The following is a 12,595-nucleotide window of genomic DNA, read 5'->3' as shown; positions in this document are numbered from 1 at the left end:
CAAACACCTTTATTATATTTTGGGGGGGGCTCATACATTTAAATAATGCTCCGTTGGTACTGGTTGCTAGTGCTAGTCATTTTTTGCTTGAAAAAGTTGAAGGCCTAGTGTCTGGATGAAGTTATCTGGGCAACTGTTCAGAATTTTTTTTTTTTTTTTTTTGTGCTTCAGTGTGTTGTTCTTCAGACGGCAATTGTAGAAGCAGTCATGCTGTGGGACATCTGAAAATATCTGTTAGTTTTTGGTATTGTGATACATTAAGGTGTAGAGTGCCTAATTCACAACTTATATTAATGGAACAGCACTGCTGTTTAATATTAATATGCCACCGTTGTAGGCTCTGTACATTATGAATAGACATCTTACAATGTAATAAAATATGGACTTTTAAAGTTACATTCACAAGCCTTAATGCTTTTTAAGTAGTAGCATAATGGGGCTTTTAATGGTCATGCAGTCTTCACTGTTAAGTTAAAGAGTCCTCAGTTGCCTTATGTTAGCTCCAAACCATACGTTTCAGAATAAAACTAATGAGCTATTTAAGAGCACTTAAGTAGCACAGTATCCATCATCGACTTGAGCTTGTCCTTGCTTCCTTTGAGAGACAGACATTATTGTTTTGCAGCTTTATTCTCAGCTTGTCTTTCACTTTCATTCAGCACCTATCAAACAGGGAATGGTCTGTGAGCCACAGGTGTGTGTAATTTTTTTATTTTTTTTGTCCTCCATTCAGCAGGCTTCAAATCAGCTTGATTGTCCCATCTCAATGTAAGAGGTTTCCCCAGCTGACCTCAAATCAGTTTAACAACCTTTATTTCTCTCAAGTTCTAACATCTTCCCACACATGACCTCAAATCAAACTTAATAGCCTTTTATGCACTCCACATAGCATCTTCAAACTGACCTCAAATCAGTTTTTATAGTCTTTATTTACTGCTCACCTTAGCTGGAGGACAGCTATTTTGTTGAAGAGCCATCTCCATGCCATCAAAGTGAAAGCGAAAGGCTCTGAATTCAGTCAGTTATGACACTAAACTGCTGAAAGACTGACATGTTGAAAACGGATGCCTTTTGCCCTAACAACCAATTTAAAAATGACTTCCTATCAGTAACTAATTACTAACTGCTGCAAATAGGCCAAAAGCTTAAACAAAAACACTATTTGGATAAGTGCTTAATCAAGCAGCACATAACAACGTACAGATACTTTAAAACAACAACAAATCTGAGTTTTTCAAACTTGTTTAATGCTAAGGACCTCCAAATTTGATCTTTTTGCAAGGGACCTCTGTCAGGGAAAGCAATATATTTGGTGACACTTCATTTTAAGTTCAAATTCTTGCCATTAGCAAATATTTAACTGGGACTTTTGCTTCAAACTCCTAATTTGCTGCTTATTAATAGTTAGTACAGTTACGTTTAGGTATTTGGTAGGATCATGTAAACGAATAGGACTTGAGTCAAAAAAATAAAAAAAAATAAAAATAAAATTACACTTAGAATACAATTTTACGAAAGATAGTTTGGGTCATTTAAGGTTCATTATTCAATTGTTCGTTCTTGTGATAAGTTTGATTTTAGCTAGTAATTTGATGCTATAAAAATGGGGCGTGCCATTATAGTTGATTGGGTCAGTGGGAGTTTTGGGCGGGAGTTAGATTTTTTTTTTTTTACATTCTATGGTTAGGATTAGTGATGTAAAACCTGATCATGCAGAATATTTGCTTTATAAGTACTAATAAACAGCCAATATGTTAATAGTAGTCATGCCAATAAACAACTAGTTGATAGTAAAAATTGGTCCCTGTACTAAAGTTTTACCATATATAACAACAATAGTTTATAATTAAAAACCCTTATAATAATAATAATAATAATTCTGTATCATTTACATACCCTCATGTTGTTCCAAACCATATGAATGCACTGCAAATGCATGTTGTTTGGTTACAAGGTATAAGGGAATCAGTTCAGTTCCCATGGCATGAACCTTTAATTTAAAAATCTTTGGATGGAATAATCTTTCAAATGGATAAGAGTAAATGTTCCACAGCATGAGGATTTGAGTAGCCCAGTTATTTGCTCAATGCTTAAGTGAAGACAGACACACTTGTTGCCTGGAGGAGGTGATGGACTTGTGGAGAGTTTGGGCGAAAGCCAGGAGGCAATGTAAAGCTATTCACAAGAAACCATTGAAGATAAGAGTGTGCGTTTGATTTCAAGTGTTACCTAAAAGCAGCATTCCAACACCAAGAGACTGCAGCGTCACTGATAAGAAACAGAGGACATGATTGCTGCAAACACTCCAACAAAACACTCCAACAAAAAGGCTTAAAGAGACACACACATACATGCCTGTTTGCTTACATCTCAACTAAGACACTTGTTTTATGGCTCAATTCGCAGCCAGTCATTTGTAGCAAGGATGCTTTAAATTTAACAAATATAAAATGGTTATGTTTAATAAATTTTCCACAGATTTCCCCAAAGATTATTTTTTGTGCTATAGTTTAGGGGGAACTTTCCCCAGCGCTGTGAAAAAAACCCCCATCTTTCTCTTTCTCACACACACATGCACACATTTGTTCAACACCATCCATTCTTCTGTGAACCTCCTCCATGGACAAACAACTTATTTGATTCGTACCGAGGGGTTGAAAACACGTCTGGTGTTTTCGAGGTGTCTGTATGTTTTTGCTTATTCTTTTTGAGGGTTGCACAGCAGCAGGGAAACCGCAGCCCAGTTGTTATTGTTCTTTATACTGTCTGTCATTTGTTCTTTCATTCTGCTCTTTTTCGCTGAAAACGGCAGCACAGCTTGTGGCTTACACATGAGTGTCTGTGATTGCGTGGTCTGTTGTGGCACCAAACCTCTTTGATTGCTTTCTTTTCTCTAGCCAGGGGGAGGAAAGAGTCTCTCCTGGTTTCTCTCCTCTGCATTCTTATTTTTTTTTCTCATGCTGTGAGGGAACAATAGATGACCAGGTGAGAGTTTGCTAGTGTATATGTGTGTGTGTGACAGAGAGCTAATCCACCCCTTTAAATGCCACAGAGTTTGAATTACTGGTCAACATCCAAGTCATCACATGTTCTTTCTCCTGTTAATCACCTGGTTGTTCTGGTGTGTGTGTGCAAGGATCTATTTATACTTTTTGTCCATATACTGAAAGTCAATTGGAACGGGGATTACCAGATCTTTTAAAATATGAAAGTCATACAGGTTTGTAACAATGTGAGGGTGATTAAATAAAGACAATTTAAATTTGTGGGTGGACTATCCCTTTAAGCTTTGGCTTTTAGTTTTAGCTCTTAGCTTTGGCTTTTAGTTGAGCTCTTAGCTTTGGCTCTTAGTCATGCTTTTTGCCATTACTTTTTGTGTTCTCTGAGCGCCATTCCAGCGTGCTTCAGCCTGCACGGCTGCTGTTACTTAACTACGATGAGAAGAAACACCTAGTCTCGTCAAACTTTACTTCTATTATTTTACTTTAGTTTCTTTGCTTTTCCGTTGAGATGTTCTGAGTTAAGTTTTGCCAAACACTTGTGTCTCCGAGTCTGACCTCGATTGCCCGTATGAAACTTCAACCAACCCACGACTCCGCATCTTCAGCCAATGCCCAACCACTGGCTTCCAAGATGTCACTTCAACGACTACTGAACTTTCAGCCAATCAGCAACCTCAGTAATCCCCCTATTCTAGGACAACAAAGGTAACCCCTTTACACCTGCAACACAAGTAACTTACCTCCAGATTCTAGCTTAACTGGTGCATTTACAATAAATTTTAACCTCATTGAGGAACTCAGTGCGAGGGGTTAATTAAGTGATTGATGGTTTTTCATGTCTATGCAACCTATTTTAGTGATAAAGTTATGACCAATAAAAATATCTTGATGATGAAATTTGTGTCATTTGTACTGTACGCATACAATAATGTATGCATAAAAAGCCTTAACTTAAAAGTAATTTTTCATCCATAGAGGCCGCGTATTAAAAAAACAAAGACCAGTTATAGCGTAGTTTGGTCCGGTGCCAAATCACACCCTAAACCCTCGCGGCCTTTCTCTAAGTCCGCACTTTCTTGATGTAAAGCCTCTCGGCAGAAGTGCGGATCGAGGGCACATAACGGCTGCAAAGGGGGCACTCGCGAGCACCCTTTTGAATGCTAAAATGACAAATGGGACACATCACGTTCTTGTGGACTTAACAGACATGCGCACGTGGTGGCCATTGTAAGCCTGCAAGACCGAAAGTGCACATGAAATGTTCCATATGGGACAGGGCCTTTGATGATGCTGTGACTGAGTGTGGAATCATGGGAGTTGTCGTCTCCATCCCCACAGCCGATGCAATCCGCAGGACTCAGACAGAAATCATGTTCATGTATGAGCTAATGATTTATTAATGTAGTAGAATGAAGCGGGGTTAGGCTGAAAGCCATCGAAGCAAAACAAGGCCACTGAACGTGTGTGACACATGGCTCAAAAAAAAAAAAATGCACTTTTATTATACCACAGTTGACCGCTTCCGCTCCTTCCAGTCGTGCGTATGTGGGGGAAAAAAAGCAGCACTGTTTTATCATACTAGATACATTTGAAAGTTCTGTTATAATGCTACTCTGTGCGGTTGTCACCGGTCTATTAAAAATATAGGAAATCGAGCGGATGACGTCATTGGCAAGCGACACAATGACACTATGGACACAGTCCATGTCACTAGTTAACATTGCTTTTTTTCCTCTGGATTTAAACATTCTTTGAAACATTTGGGATAATGTAAGTACACAAGTCAGCAAAATATATAACACTGTTCTAATGGTATTTCAATATTGTAATAAAAATTTCAGGCACAATATATACGACTAGTCAATTTGTGATAAAGTAAAATATTCATTTTGATTTCATGCAGATTTTAAATATATATCTAACAAAATGTAGAGAGTTTAAAAAGGAAAAAAAAAACACTGGTCAAAAATGTTATGCACCTTGTTGATGTTTAGATATTTTAATTACAGCAAGTAAGAAAGACTGACAAAGAAACCATTTTTTGCAGTGTAACTGTCCTCCTCTTCACATCACATTGCCATGGCAGCTCTGAACCTCAGAAAAAAATCTCTTGTCAGGTATAATTGAAAAGAGAGTTAAGGCTTAGCGATTGAAAAACATGCGGCCAACCCTCCCCTGCCTTACAATAACCATACCACAAATCTCCTCATGGGTTATGACAGTCATCTGGCCACTGTGCTGTAGTTGCCTGATGATAGGTTTTCTTGCTCTGTCTTGTCTCTCTCTGTGCTGTCCAGAGCAGTAGTGTGAAAAGAAATTGCTGCCTTAGCCTTGGGTTAGGCCCTGTGACAGGTTAACACACACACACACACACACACACACAAACGCACACACACACACACACTGAGGTTCTGTTAACTCTACGCTGTTAGAACAAACACCGTCATATTTCAAAATGACCAGTACCACCCCTTTCTCCCTCTCTCTGTCGTTCTTTCCCACCTCATCATCTTCTGTTCTGTTCTCTGTCTGACCCTCCCTCCATCCCTTCCTCCCTCTCTTTTTTGGTTCCTTTCTAATTTGTGTGATTTAAATGGTGAGTTTAGTGGCTGGAGCAAGGTGAGAGGTTGTCTGGGAGAATTTAAGGCGGCTGGTTTCTGTCAGCCTGGTGAACTCATTCATAGTCACTTAGCTCTCTCTCTGTTTCTTTTCCTTTTCTCACTTTATATCCATCTACCTCTCTTGTACTGTCTACCTGCCTTGTTTATAGGAAATTCCAAACCGTTCTGGGAGAGATAACTAATCTGGATAAAAAAACAAAAAAACTTGTCTCTGAGGTAAAAATGTGAAACTGTGGTGATGTATGCAACCACGTTGACCCTCCCCAGCAAATGCCCTTCCTGTTCTGTCCTTAAATGAGCCATGAAGTCAACTTACAATAAAATCTTTAAGCATCAGCATGTTTATGTTAATGTTGTGAGTTATTTATTTATTAAAGTTGCAAAGTGTGTTTTCTTATTTTTATCAATGCTTCAAAATAAATGCCAATCTGTTTGTTTGAGTCAGCAGACATTGCAACATGAGCTCATCCAAATAAATTATTTTGTTGTGCGACCACATTGCTGAACAATTGGGACAGTGTTTTAACGGACTAGCTCACTTGCAGAATAAAAAAATAAAATAAAAAATATTCTGATCATTTACTCACCACCATGCATCTTTCTTTCTTTAGTCAAAATGAAATTAAGGTTTTCGAGGAAAACATTCAAGGATTTTTCTCCATATAGTGGACTTCAATGTGTTGAAGGTCCAAATTGCAGCTTCAAAGGGCTCTACACAATCCCAATTGATATATGTTTTAACCACAAATGCTCATGCTGCAATAGCCTAGTCTTAGTCACATTGGAAAGGTGAAGTAGGCGGAAGACCAACCGTTTACAAAGCAAACATGCAAAACACCCTTAACAAAATAGGAAAAACATTATTTTGAAGATGGAGTAGAAAATTTGTATTTTGTCCTAACCTGCCTGTGGAAAACACAGATGAAGAACGTGTGACCTTTTCAACGTGATTATGTAATGCGTGAAGTTGCGCACTCATGTCAGAGAGCTATTTTTTTTTTTTTACACTTATTCCTTGGCTGGGATCGTGTAGAGCCCTTTTAAGTTACATTGAAACTGCATTGTGGACCTTCAGCCCATTTCTTTCCATTGAAGTCCACTATATTGAAAAAAGATCCTGGAATGTTTTCCTCAAAAACCTTAATTTCTTTACGACTGAAGAAAATAAAGACATGAATATCCTGCATGACATGGGGGTGAGTAAATTATCAGGAAATTTGTATTAATCTTTAAGTTTTTATTTATTTATTTAGCAAATTCTGTTGAGTACGACAGAAATTACATATCGTAACCATTATTAAAATGAGTTGAAGTTAAATGAGTTAAATGCAGAGCACAAATTCCAAGTATGGGACACCACACGTCACGTCCTTTCCATTTATCCCCTGGTGGTATCAATTTTAAAAGTATTCATGTATTCTGACAGTAAGGTTTTATTGTATAGTTATTGTATATGTTGTGTTTTACCAGTTAGTTATTTTGAAGGCTCTTAAAAGTGTGAAGTTAACTGCAGTTACTGTACAGCTCAGGATAGTCGCTAGTGAGGGGTTACGGTTAGCTTCCTAAGTTATTTTCCTTATCTCTCAACCCTTTCAGTCTAGAATGCATAGAGAGGGATGGTCAAGGAGACAATGTTTCTAGGTTCAAACTTCTTTTTATTATGCAAGCATCAGCTTATAGTGTATACTTCTTTCATTAAAAATAACCAACGTGCAGTGTAATAACCAATAAGAGAATACTAACTTCTGAAAGGATTCTCCAAGCTTTCTGCATAACTTCCTGTTTTCAGTCTTATACAGACATGCAGGTTATATAATGATTGACTGTAGTAACTAATAATAAGCAAAGAAGAATAAAGAAAAGAAGATGAAAATTCCCAAAATAACTCATCCTGTTACCTTGATATGCCTGAACATATACAAGTTAGTGTCAATTTCTTACAGCAACCCAAGCTCATTGATAAAACACGCCTTTGGCGACATTTCTTTAAAATTATTCTATGTTGGTTTTTTAGACTTTCAAAGTAAAATTATCCAGAGAGTAGCCCTTAAAGCGCATTCAGTTATTATTTGACACACATTAATGTGAATCTGGCAACATTTTATTGCGTTGGTTGGTTCTTGTACATTTCACTAGCAGTTTGGAAAGGAAATGTGTTGCTTAAAGTTTAATGCTTTGCAGAATTTGAAAATAGCATACCACCTACACTAAACATACCTTAAACAAATGCAAACGCAAGATAAAAACACATTTGCTTGCTTCTTTGAGCTCTTTTACCATATAAGGGTGTACCAGGTGAGCTATCAAGCAAGTTTACTATGTTATAAAAGCCATACACACTGAGCTGATTTTATGACGCAAAAAAAAAAAAAAAAAAATACGACTTTACAAATCATGCACTATGGTTTGTGCTAGTTTTGAGCTCTTAATGTAGTGTTGTGATCGGTTTATTAATCAGTAATTTGCCCCTTGCAGAGGAGTTTTGCAAAAATATATAGCAACACGATTATGGAAATGAGTCTAGGATGCAATAAAGACTTCCTTTGCTTAAACTAACAGAAATCTTGAAAGCTCCACAGAGACAGTGTTTACACTTTCAGTTAAATCGACTTAAAAGTGGCTTACTTATAGCTGCCTCAGCTGGGATAGGAGAATGCATTTTAATATAACAAAATTACACTCTTCAGTGTGAATGTGGCCCATACATCACAAACACCCCAGTCCATCACACAAATTCTATAGTAGGCTAGTAATGTAGGAACTGTAGGTAGCTCCTGTGCTACATGCTTAATTGAATATACACGTTCCTGGTCATTCATCTGAAGCATAGACACAAAGCCTATTTCATACAGTCGCTCTCTCTCTTTCCCTCTCTGATGATTTATTTGTTCTCTTCCTGTGCAGCTGCCCCAGAGATAAGTGGCTGTTTATCAAATTGCCTGTCAGAAACACTCGGCAGATTAATCCACAGCTCTTATCGCTGCGCTGAGAGAAAACTTCCCAGTGCTTTTAATTCACTGAATTGGATTACAGTATTACACAAGCACCTCTCGCGACTGGAGTGCACAACTCGTTTTAATACAAAAAACCTCCGTCCAAGCTGGAAGTGAGCGATGTGATGCATCAAAAGTGGAGCACTCCTGTTATAATCAATGAAGCAGTATAAACTGCAAGTTCATGAGTTTTGTGGTGACTACCAATGGAAGTGCAGATAGTAGTGCTTATGAGATTCACTTCTTGAAACTGTATACTACAGGCAAGTTGGAAAACCTTATGGAGTAAAAAAGTGTCCTTTTTTTTTTTTTTTTTTTTTTTACATTTTATAGTTGACCGCAAACTTGCTTTCATTTTTAAGTGCAACACCCAAAAAACAATAGATGCCCTCTTTGCATTTTTTGATGGTTACACTTAACACAATATAAGTAACATACAGAAGACGTGCCTTTTTTTCAAATTAAGCTGAAATAAAAGACTGATGGCTTCAAGAGAGGCTTATACCAGTTTTTAAAACTAAAATGATCAAAACAAGTTATTCATAAATGAAATCAGACATTAAAAAGCCGACATAAAATAATACTGTATGGATATAAAACACTAACATATTTTTTGTGTTTCACAGTAGAAAGAAAGTCATACAGGTTTGGAAGGACATGAGAATGATTAAATGATAATGAACCCTTTCCTTAATCTCTTAATTATTCTTTCACCTTTATGTATTGAGACTAGCTGTAACATTATAGTTTTGTTGTATCCTTACATTCTCTTTGCAGTGGAGTTACGTTGTTTTATACCTTATGGCTTTGCACTCAAAGCTTGCAGGAGTCCTGATGGAATTACGTTGGTTAAAATGGAAATCGGTGGTTAAAATGGAAAAAGTGTGGAATGTTAAATGTTAGGAAGGCTTGTCTGGGTCCAGCTCATCTGATGGGGTGCCGTAACAGTTGGCGTTTCAATCCGTAGCTCTATATGTAAAGTAGTCCCATGGGACAGCGGGAAAGGGGGCTCTGCTCAGCTGGATGAGTGATTGAGGAGATTTAAAGGCTGCGTGGTGAACGGAAAGAGAGCGAGATAGAGAGAGAGAGAGATGATCGATGTGGTAGGCGTGTGCAAAATGTCTATAGGAGGCTCAGGTGTCAGAGTCCGACAGCTCCCCGTGGGCTGTAAACTTGTGAACTTTGCCGTCTATTTACTCACTCGCTGTCTCGTCCGCTTGCTCATTGAAGTTTAAAGAGTGGGTGCGGTGGCTCGTTGGCATGGCGATGACTGACAGCCAAGTGTTTCTTTAGTCTATAAAGAATTCTAGAGTTTTAAATTAGCCCTCTAAGCCCATGGCCAGGTCTTACCTATCAAAAATTCATCACTTCTCCTCATTTCATGCATTTTTCATTCATTTTTAACTAGCTAGACCAGTCTACCGATAAACGTGTGCAACAATTACACGTGAATATGAGCCGGTTAAATGTTCCGTATGCAGAAATCTTCGTTCCAGGTTTGAGTTGGCTCTAAAATCCAGATATTTTGCTACCTTGGGAGTTTGAACTATGCAGTCTTGCTAAATGAGATCCACTGTGTCCCCCAGCAGTGTACATGACCAGAGTTCTCTACACCAGCAGGCTTATGGGCATTAAAGTGCCTCAGTGACGCCAGGAATCCATTACTCTGCTATTTTGAGCATTCTACAGATTGCTCCCTGCGTGGAATAACAAGCAGCTGGGAATGGTCAGGAAGCTAACGGAAGGTCCGGATGACTGACAGGAGATCAGCGGGAACAGCCTGAGAGAGTTCGGCCTGGGCCTGGTTAACTGACAGCAGATCAGCGCTGATAGGACAAGGAGAAAATGAGAGTGCTCTGAAACCGCTTTGCTGGGGGCCAAAAGCTTGCCACAGCTTGGGAGTATGAATGGGGCCGGGGACCGGAGGAGACAGCAGCGCAGGGAGAAACGCCGACCGGTTGGACAGAGATAAGCATAGCTTGAGAGAGGAGGGGGATGAACACGTGGGGAGACAATAGTTAAGGGCAGTTAGAGGGGACGGAAGGGGGTTGATGAGGAGAGGGAGGAGAGGAGGGTGTGTGTTTTGGTATGTGTATGAACGGAGAATGATGGACTGATGAGGAATAGAAAGGAAAAGATGAGAGGTAAAAGTCAGGATGCGGATAAAAAGATATTTTCACTATACTTATTTCAATTCCACATCAGTGTACACACAGTTGTCCTGCTGTGAGCTCCCTACTGTGTAAATAAAGATGATGATGAAGTCATTGGTCCAGAAAGAGAATGGGGGACTGCCGAGTACGTGTGTGTGTGTGAAGGAGAGAAGCACTGTATTTTTGCAGTGTAACTTCTGATTGTATTCCACTCTCATTTTTATTTAATTTTACTTTACCTTTTAATATTGTATTCGGCCGAATACCACTTGCTTCATTTTCGTAACTCTTTTTTTTTTTCTGGACCTTTTTGTTTATGGAATAATCATGGCTAACTGAGGCTACGTTCACACTGTTAGTTTTTGGGATTGACAACCGCAATTTCTTTACAGGTGTGAGTCTCGAAATGTTCCGCTCAACTTACAGTTGCGTTTAGAGTACAGTGTGTATGAACGTGCAACGGGAGTCAAGCCCGTATTTCTTACTAGTAACCATAGCGACAGTGACCAAAGTAAAATAAAAAATGGCAAAGTCCATAAAACAGAAAGTTTTATCACTTTCTGACACGAGTCCAATCGTAGTTATTTTGTCAAATCTTCATTAACCGACAGCAGCTTTTATATTTGGGTGGAGAGCAGCGCATTTGAACCGCGTGCAGAGCACAAAACTGACAGGAGTGGCTCCAGTGGAAAACTGCTGGGATCTAAAACTTTCAGATGACACCCAGCTCATTTCTCCATCAGTTTAAATTACTGAAAAACATGCGAAAACACGTAACACATGGTAGATGCGTGTTTGTGTGGCAGAGCGGCTCCCTCTCATGCCGTATGATGTTCTGTTCCGAGAATGCTGTTGTGAGTCCTGAAAATGTACAGGTGTGATTTTGGTTACAGAATGCGGTTGTCAAACCTGTAAATAACTGAACTGGGTTTGAACGTAACCGTATTAAGGACTCAAATACAGGACTCTGCTGTATTCTGCTGCTGTGTGAACGTGGCCTGATGAGAATTCCATGATGACTGACATTCTGGCCCAGGTGGCATAAATAAAAATTACTAAGTGCACCTTCAAGCAGTCTCAGTTTAATATTATTAGTGCTGTAATAGTAGTAGTAATAGTATTTGCACTTTCTGTCTTGTAATTTATGAAATGTTTGTCCCTGATTTTTAATGACCACCTCTTTCACTCTTTTCTGGCTCTCTTCCTCCATCCCCTCTCTTTGACCTCTCTGTGTTTTCGACTTCACTTGTCCTTGGCTATTATTATTATTTCTTTTATTTAGTGTTTATTTCTTTTCCATCTTCTAATTTCTTGCCTTCTTCCTTCTCAGCTCCATCCTTTTGCATGTTTCCATCTTCTCTCTCTGTCTTTCCCTCTCTTAACCCTGACTGTGATGTCTTCTTGTTATTTCTCACAGAGATTGGCCTGTCATAATCTATGCCGCTGAGTAATCAGTGTTGGATTGTGTTCTGCTACAATGGCACCCGAAAAAGGACGGCCAGAAAAAGTCCCATCCCAGGAAGGTGACATCATCCTCTTTGCCAAAGAAAGATGACGACCGCCACACCTGGAGTACTGCAGGGCAAAGAGAAGATTGAAATTGTGGAGGTGTGGTAGAGAGAGGCTGGAAATGGACTTTTGACAGCATCCATCCTAATACCAAGACTGTTTACTGTCAAACTTCATCCAATAAGTATGATTTGGTAGTGAGTGAGACAGATAGACAGTGGGAAAAATGGTTCGTTCTCTTATGTGCTGTAATGATGTGCTAGATTTGGACAAATGGGCAGCTTTGAGTCGTTTGCACTCTTTTTATTGTATCCATT

General features: G+C 38.9%; 1 long non-coding RNA gene across 1 annotated transcript in view; it reads left to right on the top strand.

Annotated features, from left to right (window-relative positions):
* The window catches only part of LOC127948708 (uncharacterized), a 73,398-nt gene that overhangs the window by 51,742 nt on the left and 9,061 nt on the right, over positions 1 to 12,595 (top strand). Inside the window, exon 3 of the long non-coding RNA XR_008152161.1 lies at positions 12,187 to 12,377. This is a non-coding gene — a long non-coding RNA (uncharacterized LOC127948708). The remainder of the gene's footprint in view (positions 1 to 12,186; positions 12,378 to 12,595) is intronic.

This window comes from Carassius gibelio, chromosome B1, assembly GCF_023724105.1.
Source record: "Carassius gibelio isolate Cgi1373 ecotype wild population from Czech Republic chromosome B1, carGib1.2-hapl.c, whole genome shotgun sequence".
Taxonomy (NCBI): Eukaryota; Metazoa; Chordata; class Actinopteri; order Cypriniformes; family Cyprinidae; genus Carassius; species Carassius gibelio.
This window is presented reverse-complemented; position numbering and strand designations above follow the sequence as displayed.